This window comes from Ostrinia nubilalis, chromosome 11, assembly GCF_963855985.1.
Source record: "Ostrinia nubilalis chromosome 11, ilOstNubi1.1, whole genome shotgun sequence".
Lineage (NCBI taxonomy): Eukaryota > Metazoa > Arthropoda > Insecta > Lepidoptera > Crambidae > Ostrinia > Ostrinia nubilalis.
The window spans coordinates 10,315,431-10,328,843 of NC_087098.1; positions in this window are offsets into that span (position 1 = coordinate 10,315,431).

A 13,413-nucleotide genomic window follows, 5' to 3' on the forward strand; every position below is an offset into this window, starting at 1 on the left:
TTGACGCGTCGCTGCTCAGTGAGATAAATTAACAGTGACTTTTGCTGATAATAAACCAGAATTCTGGTAAAACATTAACGGTTCGACCAACCAAGTTTCTTTAAATCTGTTACTGACATTTATAATTTCATATCAGTAAAATCTCAAGGCTAGATAATAGATTTTACACAGAGGATTGAGAAACGAGAGATGAGGTCACGAGTCAAAGAACTTTGCCTTGACAAAGACTACGGCGGCAATTAATTACTGTCAAACAAAAGTCATAAATGTGATATGTGTCCTCAATGACGCCATTACTGGCACATCCTCACGAGGCGCATGTTAACATTTTGTTATTTCACGAAACATCTATCAAGGAGACGCCGGAGCGTGTTAAAGTTATTACATCGAAGTGTTTCACATCACAATCTGTCAGTTCACAAAATGAATAATGATCAATCGTTTTCGCAGATACCCGCCGTAGGGGCATATTCGTACCCACGCATCGATTTTGATGACTTCGAGAAGTCCGATGATATATTTTCAGTAATCGGACATAAATTGATCCCGATAATCGATTTGGAGAACGGCTATAAGTCACTCCCAATCTGCATGAAAGGAAACTGGCCTGAGTGCTAACCTGTCACGTAGTTAGAACAATAAAACCAGCTTATTTGGGTTTGAAACATGGGTATCGTCCAATTTAAAAATGTGTGAAGAGTAACCTTTTCTGAATAAATTTGGCTAGACGACCAACATAAATAAGATTTGTATTCTAACGTCATGTTTGATAAATTGTTATTAGTTTTGAACTTAATATGGTCAAATTTGTAGTATTAAAATACAACAAGATATTCATTGTTATGTCAAATTTGGTGTAGCTATTTTAGGAAATGATCGTGATTATATGCTAATCAGCTGATCATAATCTCACTATGCTGCTCCCCAAATTTCATTACAATTTTCTATCTATAGTACATTTTTAAAATTCCTTTTTGGGTACACAATTGCATTAAAATTGAAATTTATGTACCTAGTAATAATAGAACCAACGCACAAAAGATAGAAGCATCTATTTATTGAAGCTGTTTATAAGAAAACGCGATGCCATACCGTGGTGAACATACTTTCAGTGTTTATCGGAAGAATATCCTATTGGGATAAGATAAAAGGAACGAGTTATGTTATTGAAGATAAGGACTGCATAAGTCAGTATTGGAAATAAAGAAAACCTGAGATTTATTTAAATTCAAGACATTTTAAAAGTGTTGGCAGACTAGGAATGTAAAAAAAAATCTTTCATATCCGATACTATAGATTTGAAAATGTTTTACAGTAATTTGGCAAAAAAAATCCGTCTTAAAAAAATAATGCCATCTTATCAATCAAGATCTATTGATTTTTAAGCCATTTCGTAAATTAAGAAAGTCGTTGCCGACGTTTCAACAGATAAATCTTGGTGACAAATGGTTTTCTTTCATCTTTTATTTGTCTTATTTTTTCACAAAAAGGAACAGTTCAAAAAAATTAAAGGGCATGTACCTGATCAGATGGACATTGGGCGCCAGCCTTTGTCGGCATTGTTCAGTAATAAGTTTGGGATTATTATTCACCTGTCAATACTGTTATTCTGTGAACAATTTAAACTAAAGCAATACAGTCTGCTACTTTCTATTTAGAACAAAGCATGACCTTGCTTTAAAGGGTTTTATGGTGGTTATAAAATAATCGTCTTTTGTCATGAATAGAGCTTTGAACGAAACTGAAAGTTATATTGTGTGTAAATAAAAGTATATTTGCATAATAAAACTTTTTCTCTTCTCTGTACTTATAAAGCATAACAACAGAGACGGTCTATTCTGCACCCATTTTACCTTGACAGTTATTATATTAATATTATGCCGATTAACGTCATTTATCCTCTGCCATTCCATCTCACGACTCAAGTGGCTTGTTAGACGTTTAAAATGGCGTTTTGAGTGTCTCTCATCAACTCGACAAAGCGACAAAAAATGTTGCAGACACAGTAAAACATTCCGAGATTCATGAGTTTACCGCGTACGCATAAAATGTTACTGGTAAAATATTCACCCCGTGTGTTTCCGCTACGATAGCGATACAAACACGATAACACGAGGATCCTTGTTAGCATAGAAATTACATTTGAGGTGCTATATACTATATGTTAATATTTATAACCTAAACTAGGATAGTGCGGACATTTTTTGCCGAAAATTTCTAAATTGGGTAGCCGCGAATTGGCTTTAGTCCTATTTTTCGCTCGTTATCAACGCATTTCAAAGCCCAAATTCCAATATTTCATTTGAAGCTATAATAACTTTTATAAATCCATATAAAAACTGTGCGGGGTTCTCACACGTTAAAAAATAAGCTTCCTCAAGGAAGTCGAAGCACACAAAAATCAAATATTTCCGTCTTAACTTTTTCAGCTTCTGTGTTGACAGTCATGGCCACCAATAATGTTATGTCAAATAATGCACAATGACAAAAACCTGCGAAGGATAAACACACTATTCATACGAAATTCCATATTTTATAAGGCTTGCACCGTACAAAATCAAAATATATGAACCTTGACAGAATGCGTGAATCACTAAATTAATATCCTTGAAATCTAATCGAGGCAATTAAGAACGGTTTTTTCTACTCCGCTGTTCTGTCTCTTTCCTTTTTATTGGCGTGTCAACAAGTTGTCCTTTTCTTGTAGACTTTTTAGGAATTTTATAAGGTGCATATGTGACAGGGGTTGGCTCGCAATAATTCACCGGCGGTGTTTCGAGGCACCCACGCTCAGGTAGCAAACATTATCACTATAAGCGTTGTTCATAAGTTTAAAAAAAGACGCGCTTTAGGACAAAAAAGGACAGTGGTTTCGTAGAGTTTTTCGTCTTGAGAATTTTTTATATTCGCTATTTTAGTATGTAAATACTATCTCCATTCTCCACACTATGATGTTACCTCTATAAGTCTCACCCAGCCTCACCCAGTGGATAGATGCCAAAAAAGTTATTTTGTAGAAACAAAGCAAAAGATATATGCGCAGCGCTTTAATATTAATCTATCATTATTTACTTCATGAAAAAATGTGAAACAACCATTTTTTCGCTGGCATATCCCAAAAGCCAGCTACATATTTCTAGTAGGTATATCTGTCTGAAACCACAATATTCATGATAAACGACTCCACGCGTTCTTTAGTCTGGGTTCCCGTCGAAACTATGAAACAGATAAAAAATAAGCGACCCCAGAGCCGAACTGCGAATAAAAAACAACACACAGAAAAATATTAATCTCTAAAAAGATAAAGAGCTCTCTGTCCGAACGTTCTTTTCTGCGATACACCAGCTTTTGTGCCAATTATAAGGCTATTTTTGAATTTTTTGATTCAAAAAAATTTTGTCTGATGGGTGGGAATTTGTCGCCACCAGATTTTATTGTTAGCGCTTGATGTTCTATGAATTTTAAGCCTATAGATTTTTGATAGCTAAATGTATTTTCATGTGTATGTTAGTCATATCGACAGCATATTATTATACGATTAACAAGTTTATGTTTTACCACTGTGTTAGAATAAAGTCGTTGTAGGTGCTTTTTACGACTAAAATGTAAAGTCTGTTGTGCTTCTAACGGTAATAAAAACCACATTAATTGGTATCTAAACAGGATTTTTATATCCTAGTATCAAATATCTGTTGCAATATAATATCTATCTTTGTTTCCTGTATTTACTTAGTTTTAATTTTAATTGTAACTTTTAAATGGTTGTGGAAAACATTAAAATTATTTTTATTGGTTTTAAAACAACTACGTCAGATGCCAATGTACTCTCATGTGCCTTCGTCCGTACTTTCCGAAATGTCGTGAGAAGTGAAACAGCCGAAAGTAATTTGTGAATAAATAGCATTTAAGAATAGATCTTTACATAAAGAGCCCTAGCATGGCGAAGCAATTATTTAGCTTTCGATCTAACTCGTTACTAATAGGCGCACGTCGCTTTTCAACGCGCCGCCGTGCGGTTAAGGCGAGACTACACTATTTGCTGGACAGAAGTATTTTTTATCACTATTTATGTTATTTAAAATACCAAATACAAGTTATAGAAAGCAGGAAAATATTGGGATTTGAAAATTAATGAAGTTTCTTACTACAACATTGAAGAACTGGCTTACCAATGTGTTAAATTTTTCAGATATTTTTTGCAGTCGACAGAAGGTTCTTAGAACCTAAAAAAGGTATAAAATTGCTCAGAAAACTTAAAAACCTTATTGTCCCTCTCAATTTGAGAGTCTCAAATAACAGTTGACAGCACAATCCTCTATCCGTGCAAATGGGGGTTTTATGAACTGGTTTCTGACAATATCAGCTACTAAATACAAATGTAATACAGAATTAAATTGGGAAAAAAGGAAATCAAAATAAGAAAAGCAATGTAAAAGTAACATAATACAAAAACATCAACATACCGCAGTCAACCGTAGCCCCAATCCCATACCGTTACCTTCCGATTACCTCAGGTATTTGCCAATTGGTAATACCTCAGTTCCGTAGGGTGTCTCGCTCTGGAATTTCATTTAGTGCAGGCCTGCCCTAACGCCCTAGCCGCCGTTCAAGCAAATTATACTATACACAGCGGGACGCACCGACTGCTTAACGCGATATATCGAATTTATCTCGCTGATGTTGCCAAATAAAAAACAAAGTGCATCTCTTTAACAGTGGCAGAGGTGGGAATGATCTAAAAGTTTGTAGCGTCTAAGATATTGCAATATCTCCCACTTTAATATTCGCATTGCAATGACGTCCACTGCTGGACAAAAACCTCCACCAAGGATTTCCACAAAGACCGGTCCTGCGCCGTTCTAAACTTAGTTGTATATTTACTATACAATTAATTACAAATATTATATGAAAATTGGTTATTACATACAACAAATGTATCTAACAAACAAAGAAAGGTTTCATTTAATCATCGCTATGAACTCTACAATAGTAAAATTTTATCAGCGAAATCAATTTTAGAGATGCTGGATAAAATATTCCCTTTGCCTTACAAAAGATAGTGAAAAATCTAATTTTCCGTTTCTACAAACCACAAAAGGCAATTATGCAAACTTGAAATGATTGAGTTTGTCTCGGCCGATGTTCATTTTGGGTAGGGATGCAACGATGTATCGAGTTAACGATAATGTAAAGGCCAAAAAAATTATATTTCAATTTGGTTAAGAGAATATTAAATCAGCAACTTTTATTAGAATGTCACGTTGCGATGCGTTTTCGATTGATGCGTAGCAATTTTTTTCTACGGAAACAATTTTGGCTAGGCTATGGGAGAAAAGAACTCGTAACATAACATATTTTAAAATAAACTAGGAAAATAATGTATTTAAATTATTGCTAATTATGACAGACCGAAGGACGTCACAATAAACGAAATTTCAGTACGTGTCACTTAACGCATATCGATATTTTACTGGGTTTGATAAAAATACCGACATCTGCAAACACTGTGCACCCCTGGTTTTGGGTACGCAGCGAAATTCGGCTCCCATTACATCCTCAAAGTTAATTTGTACGCACTTTTGTTCGAACAAACTCGTTAAAATTACAAAAGGCGCAGGTAAAGTGGACAAACCAATCTTGCGAACGAAGATTATCCTTGCTAAGATAAGGACAATACTGAAAAGGCCGACAAAGATTGAATTAGCATTACAAGATTAGGCATTCCAGGCGCGATCTTTTAAAGCTTTTAATGAAGTTAATTTTTATTTCGCAACAGTGTCCCCTCGCTTTTGTCTGACATTTAGTGTAAATGCCATTGACTAGAATGGATGGAGAAAGGACTTTTTAAAATTTAGGATTGCAACCTGGGTGACAGACATTGTGTGTCAATGCACATTGCACAATGCTATTTTATGTCTTACTAGCTTTCCGCCCGCTGCTTCGCCCTCGTGGAATTTTGTTTGTCACAGAAAAATCGCGCTTGTCCCGCTTTCAAAAATCGGGATAAAAACTATCTTATGTCCTATGTCCTTTCCCGGGACTCAAACTACATCTATGCCTAATTTCATCAAAATTGGTTCAGTGGTTTAGGCGTGAAAGCAAGACAGACAGACAGACAGAGTTACTTTCGCATTTCTAATATTAGTAAAGATAGTATACATATATTATGTGTCAGTTCTCAGATTCAGACCCTGAACATCTAAGTCAATCTCAGACCATTGGGCCATAGATATAAGTACTCGTAGAATATATTATTATTTGTGATACAAGTATTTTAAAGTGTGTTTAAAGAGTATCATAAGATGTTGTTTGCCAGAAAAGATGAATGAAAGTAATCTACTACGATATTTGAATGTTTGATTTATTACAGGTTATTAGCCTTGCTTCTATTAAGTAGGTATTATGCAAAGAAAAACAGACTTTCACGGGCGCAACTAATTAAAAAGTGCGCATTTTTACAAAGTTCAACATTTACTCTTTGTGTAGACTTGACTTTAGATCTTGAACTTTCTAGACGCCCTATGAGTTACATTTATCAGTAGTCATATACATTTAATTCAGCGTGAAAGTATAAGCTTGTTTAATTAAAACTTCTTGAAGAATTCGCATTTGAAACTGAGGCTCTAAGTTGAGAATTCTTGAAACTTATCTAAGACGTAAAACTGAATTTAAATGTTTGACGCTCGAATGTAATGTACCGTGAAGTGAGTTAGATGAACGTAGTGTATTATCGTTGGTTATTTAAGCATACCATGAAAGAATAGGTACTATGACTAACTGTGCTCATAGTTTGGTACGCGTTACAAATAGTTTTCCAGTCAACCAACATCTATCACTTATAAAGGACTCTACTTTGGGTAATAAGTTAAATTGATAATTGAACAGTTCAAAATAAGTAGCTAAAAACTACATAGTACGGTCAACAGCACGTCAACGTAAACACTGTGGTATCTTACGTAGTTGCGATAGGGGCGACTTTGCAACGAAAATGTATAGCTTAATGTGCTGTCGACTGTACATACTCGTACATAGAGATACTACCTCTATATTTTTAGATTTTAATTTAAGATTTTTCTAATCATTATACTAACCTACACTTAGACTTTAGAAAGTATTATTAGATGTATTACATTCATTTTCATGTATTATTAGTAGTGCGTGGGTACCTTTTAATATTATTTTAGTTTTCATTGAACATTTGCAACGAAAGCCTTAAATAGATTATCTTCTGACTCGTCTCCTTTATTTTGCTGAGTAGACTATAAAAATAGCTTAAAACCTCGTTAACACAAAATAAAAAGACCTCAACTTGAGTGTCAGTTACGAAAAAACTATTTTTGAAGACTTAGGCTGAGTTGCACTACCTAACTTTGACCTTAACTATAACGATAACCGGTGCTTTTTGTATGGAATTTATAAGAGCTTTGACGTTTGTTAAAGTTAAAGTAAGACGGTGCAACCCATCCTTAAGATTTCTACAAAACTGAAAAGTAATAAATCACTTTTACAAAAATATAACTAAATGAAGAAATTCGTCTAAACTTTGAAAGATGAGCTGTTGTCATAATGTGTGGTAATTATACTGGCCTCATTAATCATCTGGCGAACATCTTGATAAACTACAATAATATGTTGTAAATGAAAAAAAAAAGTGTAATTATGTAGGTATGTTTGTTTGTATAAAGTACTAAAAGTAATTATACCTTTTTAGGGATAGCAAACTCGAGTCGGTGTCTCCTCAGGGGGATGCGCGATGCCTTTAGCAAGGGTGTCCGCGGAAGACCAGCCCTTACGAGCATATCAAGATAAATGCTGAGCAGGAGCCTATTGGCGCAGTGGCTTTCTGATTGTTCTTTGTTTTTATTTACCTTTTATTCTCGTTATACATTAATATTTTAACTCTTGTCTCTCACTGATTTAAAACTGTTGTTGATGTTGCCTGATATCTGCCATAGATTTTTTTTACTAGTTTTTGTAATGGCGATTGATCTATGTTCAGATTTAAATTTTAAAAAATATTCATCATGTTTAAAGTATCAAGGCCGAATTTCACCTAGGTGTCAGTTTAATAGACCAACTAATAACCTTTAAACGGACTTCTCAGATAAACCCACTCACGTAAAATATCCATATCACGGTCATTTCCCAATAGTCTAAAGTTTTGAGTAGCTTCTATATTACCAACACTGAGGCACGTGTTTTTCTCCAGAAACCTTGACTATCCTCGAGAGCCTCGGGATTTGTAATTTATACAGCCGCCAAATGTTTATATTAGTACACCCGACAGCACAACATTTTGTTGAAAAATCGCTCCTATTACAACGAGTTAAGATGCCCAAGTGGCTGTATTTCCTGACAAAGAGCCAACTATACATACATGATACCAACTTATGCAAACCATAAACCCTGCTATTAATTTAGAGCGCATGAAACATTTTAATCATAGCGAACTTCTAACCAGCGACATGACTTCGCAAGTGCCCTGAGCTAGCACCCGATAATACAACTTGAGGTGGATCAGAGGCGGGCGAAGTAGCACAAAGAGAAAAGCAAGCTAGATCATTCGTGTTTTTTTTATGTATTTCAGGCAGGTATTTGACCGCAATCGCACCTGATGTTAAGTGAGATGCAGTCTAGGATGGTACTGTCTGCCCTGTAAGTGCCTATTCACTCTCGTCTTGAAAAGGTCCGGATTAGACTGTTCAGGAAATACAGCAGCAGGCAGCGAATTCCAGTCCCTAGCTATTCGCATTATAAAATGTTTAGTCGGGTTATTTCAAATCACGAAAACACCCGAAAAAAGGCTAGTCCATATGAATTGAAACACCGGTTCATCAGAATCGTTTTTTTTTTCTTCTTTTATACACTCATGACGTCCACGACCGCCCTATCAAAAGTGTAACAGCTGAGAAGGAGGTAAATCTACTAGTGACTATAATTATTTGGTTTAGTTATGTAATTTTCCCGAAATTGAAGCTGTTAAATCACGCATCTTTTTTCCCAACTATCAGGTTGATTCCAAACTATAGGTACTTAGGTAGTACAAGTAATGACTGTTATTTTACTTTAACAGTGTTCCGCCTGATTTGAAAATTTACAATATGAGAGAGTCTCATCTATCTGATCTATCGTTATCTTCTGTACCTCCTGTAATAGTACTGGTGTACCTAACACGATTACGATGCCTTCAAAAGCAGTCTTTTAGGTTGGCTGTTCTAATTGTGCTGTGGTAGTCGGATCAGAAGCTGGAAACAAGTTGCGGCGAGGTCCTGGGGCGCGCTCATGACTGGATTGCAGCGTGTTAACTTGTCTCCTTCGTTACGTACTGCTGCCCTGATATATGGGATGGGATACTGCTTGGATGATCTTTTAATCTTGACCAATCATCTGGTGAATGTCTCTCATCGTCTGATTCAAAAGTACTAGGTATTTAAAATCCAGCAAAAGAAACAAAAGAATATCAATAAATTTAATGAACTCAATTTTATGTAGAGCTTAAGCCAAATATTGAAAATATGCTTAAGTTCTATGTTTTTTTAAATGCCAACAAATAAGTGAATCATACTTAAAACTTTTATTTTACTCAATGAAATCGCAAAGTTTGTTATATGGGTAATATTTAAAAATTCGATAATTGCTTAACATTTTGGATAATGTCTTAACATTTTGGATAATTTCTTTAATTTATAATTTTGTAGTATACACGTTCGTAGCTAGTATTGTTTTTAGGATTGATTATCTAATGCGATTGTAAAAAAAAACGATTTTTTAATTATCATGTTTATTGCAAGATCATAAGGCTGAAATTGACTCGTCATTTCCATACAGAAAAGTGAAATTTCTGAACAAACATTCCTCGACATTGGACCCAGACATTCATATTGACTCTACTGTGTTTAATTGCCCATAACTATAGAGATTTCTGTTTAACATAAGGAAGTTATTATTTGAACAACATGTTTGAAGTGGTTTGTAAGTTTGTAACCTCACCGGACCACACGCCCACAAGTGAAGATATTTCAATGAATAGTTGGGATTGGAATCCCTAAAATAGATGGCATTTGTCAAATTTTGTAATTTAAACGTTCTGAATGCCCTGTAGAAGCTAGATACCCACGCACATCTTAGTTTGTAAACAACAAAATGAACTAACTATCTTTCAGTTCATTTGAAAATCTTTAGAGGATTATTAGATGACATTAATTAGTTATTGATAAAAAGTCATTCTTAAACTCATTGCTCTTTGAGGTGAAAAGTATTATTACCTTTTATAGGTAAGTTATCTAAAACGATACCTTCGCAGATTTGAAATGATATGTTTGAAATATATAGTTTATCGTCCGTCAACTATCAATTGCATTACATAGGTACTCCATGTGTTTGCAAAAACAAAATCGATTTGCTATTCAACGTCGTATCCTAGATCATTTAAAGCTAACGGTTTAACCCGACAAACGCTACAGAATCTAATGGAATGCTACGAAAGAATCCAAACACAAATAGTGAGTCGATATGTCTGCACAATGGCCGACAGTTCGATTCGATCCGTCCTTTTGTCCATCAGAGGCCGTGACTGGGTTCACGGTCCGACTGGATGTAAAACGCTGTTTCTATTCTAACTGGACGATTTTAGGTCTTTTTGCTCGCGCTTATTTACGAGTACCAATGTTCCTATGCGTGAGCACCAAATTTTTCGTGCATCATTGTAATACAATCGATTGTCGATTCTGTCACATAATGCTGGAATATACTACCTAATAATCTATTTTTTTATGGGCAAGGACTAAAATGATGAGATTTTAAGTAACCGTAAAATTTTCACTGGATAGAACAAAGGGATTTTAAAATTTTAATAATGACGTTATGAATAAGTATTCTTGAGAAGTAAGGAATTTGTTTTCTTAGGGGTCACTTAAAAATTAGGGATTGATGGTGAAAACGGGCATAAGTTTAGCAATAGTATTATTCTGACATGACGTCAAAGTTAATACTTTTGAGTATCGCTTCTTTGTCGAAGTTTTCGATGTAGTCGTTACTACTTTCGTTAACGAAAGTCGAAAGCACTGGGCTTAAATGATGAAATGGGATCGGCTGGTTCTGTCACATTGAATCCGAAATGTAAAAGGTACAATTCAATGCCTATTAAATAAAGTCGAGGTATCAAAATATTTACTGAAAGTGAATTGCACGAGCGCTCCACAATAAGTGTAGTTGTATTTGCTAAGACGTTAAACGTGAGATTGACCAAAAAATAAGTGCTGCAGCAAAAAAGAACCTATTGTTATACAAGTAACGGCGTTTTTGGTTATGAAGTTGATACCATTTATTTGGATTTACTTACTTTAATAAAAAGAGCAGTAGCAATCGTGAACGCACATTTTGAAAATCCAAAAGACTGAATCTACAAACCTAATACCTACAGTAAGAAAAAAAAAGTATCGATGTTGCTATCTTTTAAAAGCTATTTACCTTCACACCTCACCAAACACGTCCATCAGGAAACATATTTTACGTGTAAAATACATAATTAATTCGTTGTTTGAGATAAGATCTTACATTTGGTAAAAAATCTCACTATTCGCTAACAATGATAACAATCTGATGGATATTGAAGTAAAAAATTAATAGAACGACATTCTTGCGTTATCTCAAAACCTGACTTAGCCAATAATTTGATTTTATCTGTGATCCGTGTGTGATTAATTTGCAGTAATATTTTTATGGTGTACTTTTTTGTGTTAAGACTAAAAAACCAAATGAAATCAGACCTACAGAAGATCTACCACGTCAGATACAGCTGTTGGAGTATTAGGTCTTCATTAGTTCATAAAACCCTGTTGTCAGTTTCGCTATTAATAAATTAATAACTACTCAAAATAAAGACCCAATTTCACAGTTTGCTGACTAGTTTATTGTATTCATGCATCGCAAACCTTTGTAGAGTAATATATTAATTATTACGTTATGCCACAAAACTACCTTTATACCTTACGCATGAGGTATAAAGAGACCACCTCTTTGATAAAGATAGAGTTAGAGGTAAAGCTAACATCAATTAACTAATGACGCCGATTGCCTTCGTTAAATTCGTCAGCATACAATAAACAGATATTTGTAGCTCTAACAGTGACTTGTAACAGTGGAAAAAACTTCCAAGTATGTGGAAGTCTCAATTAAATACAAAGAAGACAGGCTATCTGGCTACCGAGGAGTATACTCCATCAATCATAGAATGGTTGATTGATAATACAACGTGAATTACTGATAGATCGTGCTCCCAACTACGGGAATACTCATCTCAATTTATTTACATGTGTTTGTACCACTTGTTGATGTTGCCAACGGTAAAAGATAGTTTCATTGTCGAGGAGCAATAATTTATAATTATTGGATATGACAAAGATGGTCGCTGATAATAAAGTTATTTGAATAAAGTCACATTTACAGCACTATTGTAGGTATGTTCAGATGCTGAAAGTACTCTGTGGTTGAGGATTCCGGGTGTATCTATCAAGTGAGATGCAGGCAAGAACTGTTCGTAATTTAAACGTTCTGTGTACCTACCATGAGTTTACGTTAGGTGTGCTCGCTAGCGAGTACGTCAAAAATCTCTATGAAGATTTTGTTTCTTAAAAGTAGCTGCTAGGGGCGCTGCACAGTATGTCATACAATTAAATGTCATTTTTTTACGCAGTCGCTAGCGAGCACACCTAACGTAAACTCATGGTAAGCACACTGGACTCGTTGTGAGTAAAAAAAGTGTCAGTATCGTATAAAATGGCATTCTCTCGAAAACATGTCACCTTATTTGATTATGTTAATATTATGTTTCCTGTTAATTTAATAATGGCGAAAAACAAACAGGTGCTTTAAAAACTGGAATTATGTATAATAACTTCATCAGATTAAGTACTCGTGTGACAAAACGAAAACAAACAACATTACCATTATATGAAAATTTGCAAATATAATTGAAAATAATACATGGAACTTATTTAAATTACCGATACTGTTGTTTTTGTATTTGCAATTCTAATAATGGTACCTACTGCTTTTACACTTAAAAAAGGGCTGGCTTGTACAGGAACAAAAGTGGATTTTAAATGATAATTTTATTTATAATCGTTATTAATTAATGTCATTGCTGCTATTAAGGTATCATTACACGATTATTAATGTGATGTATTAATTAATTTAGTCATTAAGATAATACATTACCTCCTAAGCTGATTCTGCGTATTTATTTATTACTCGGCTGCGTCAGAAGAAGGGTTATGTTTTTATAATAATTATGGTGTCCATTCACTAAAGTTTCCAGCAGATTACATACTTTTAGAGGCTGATAGTTTGGTCGGCTTTCAAATTGTATGAGGAATAGACTGATACCAAATCGGTATAATGTGCGCACTTTCA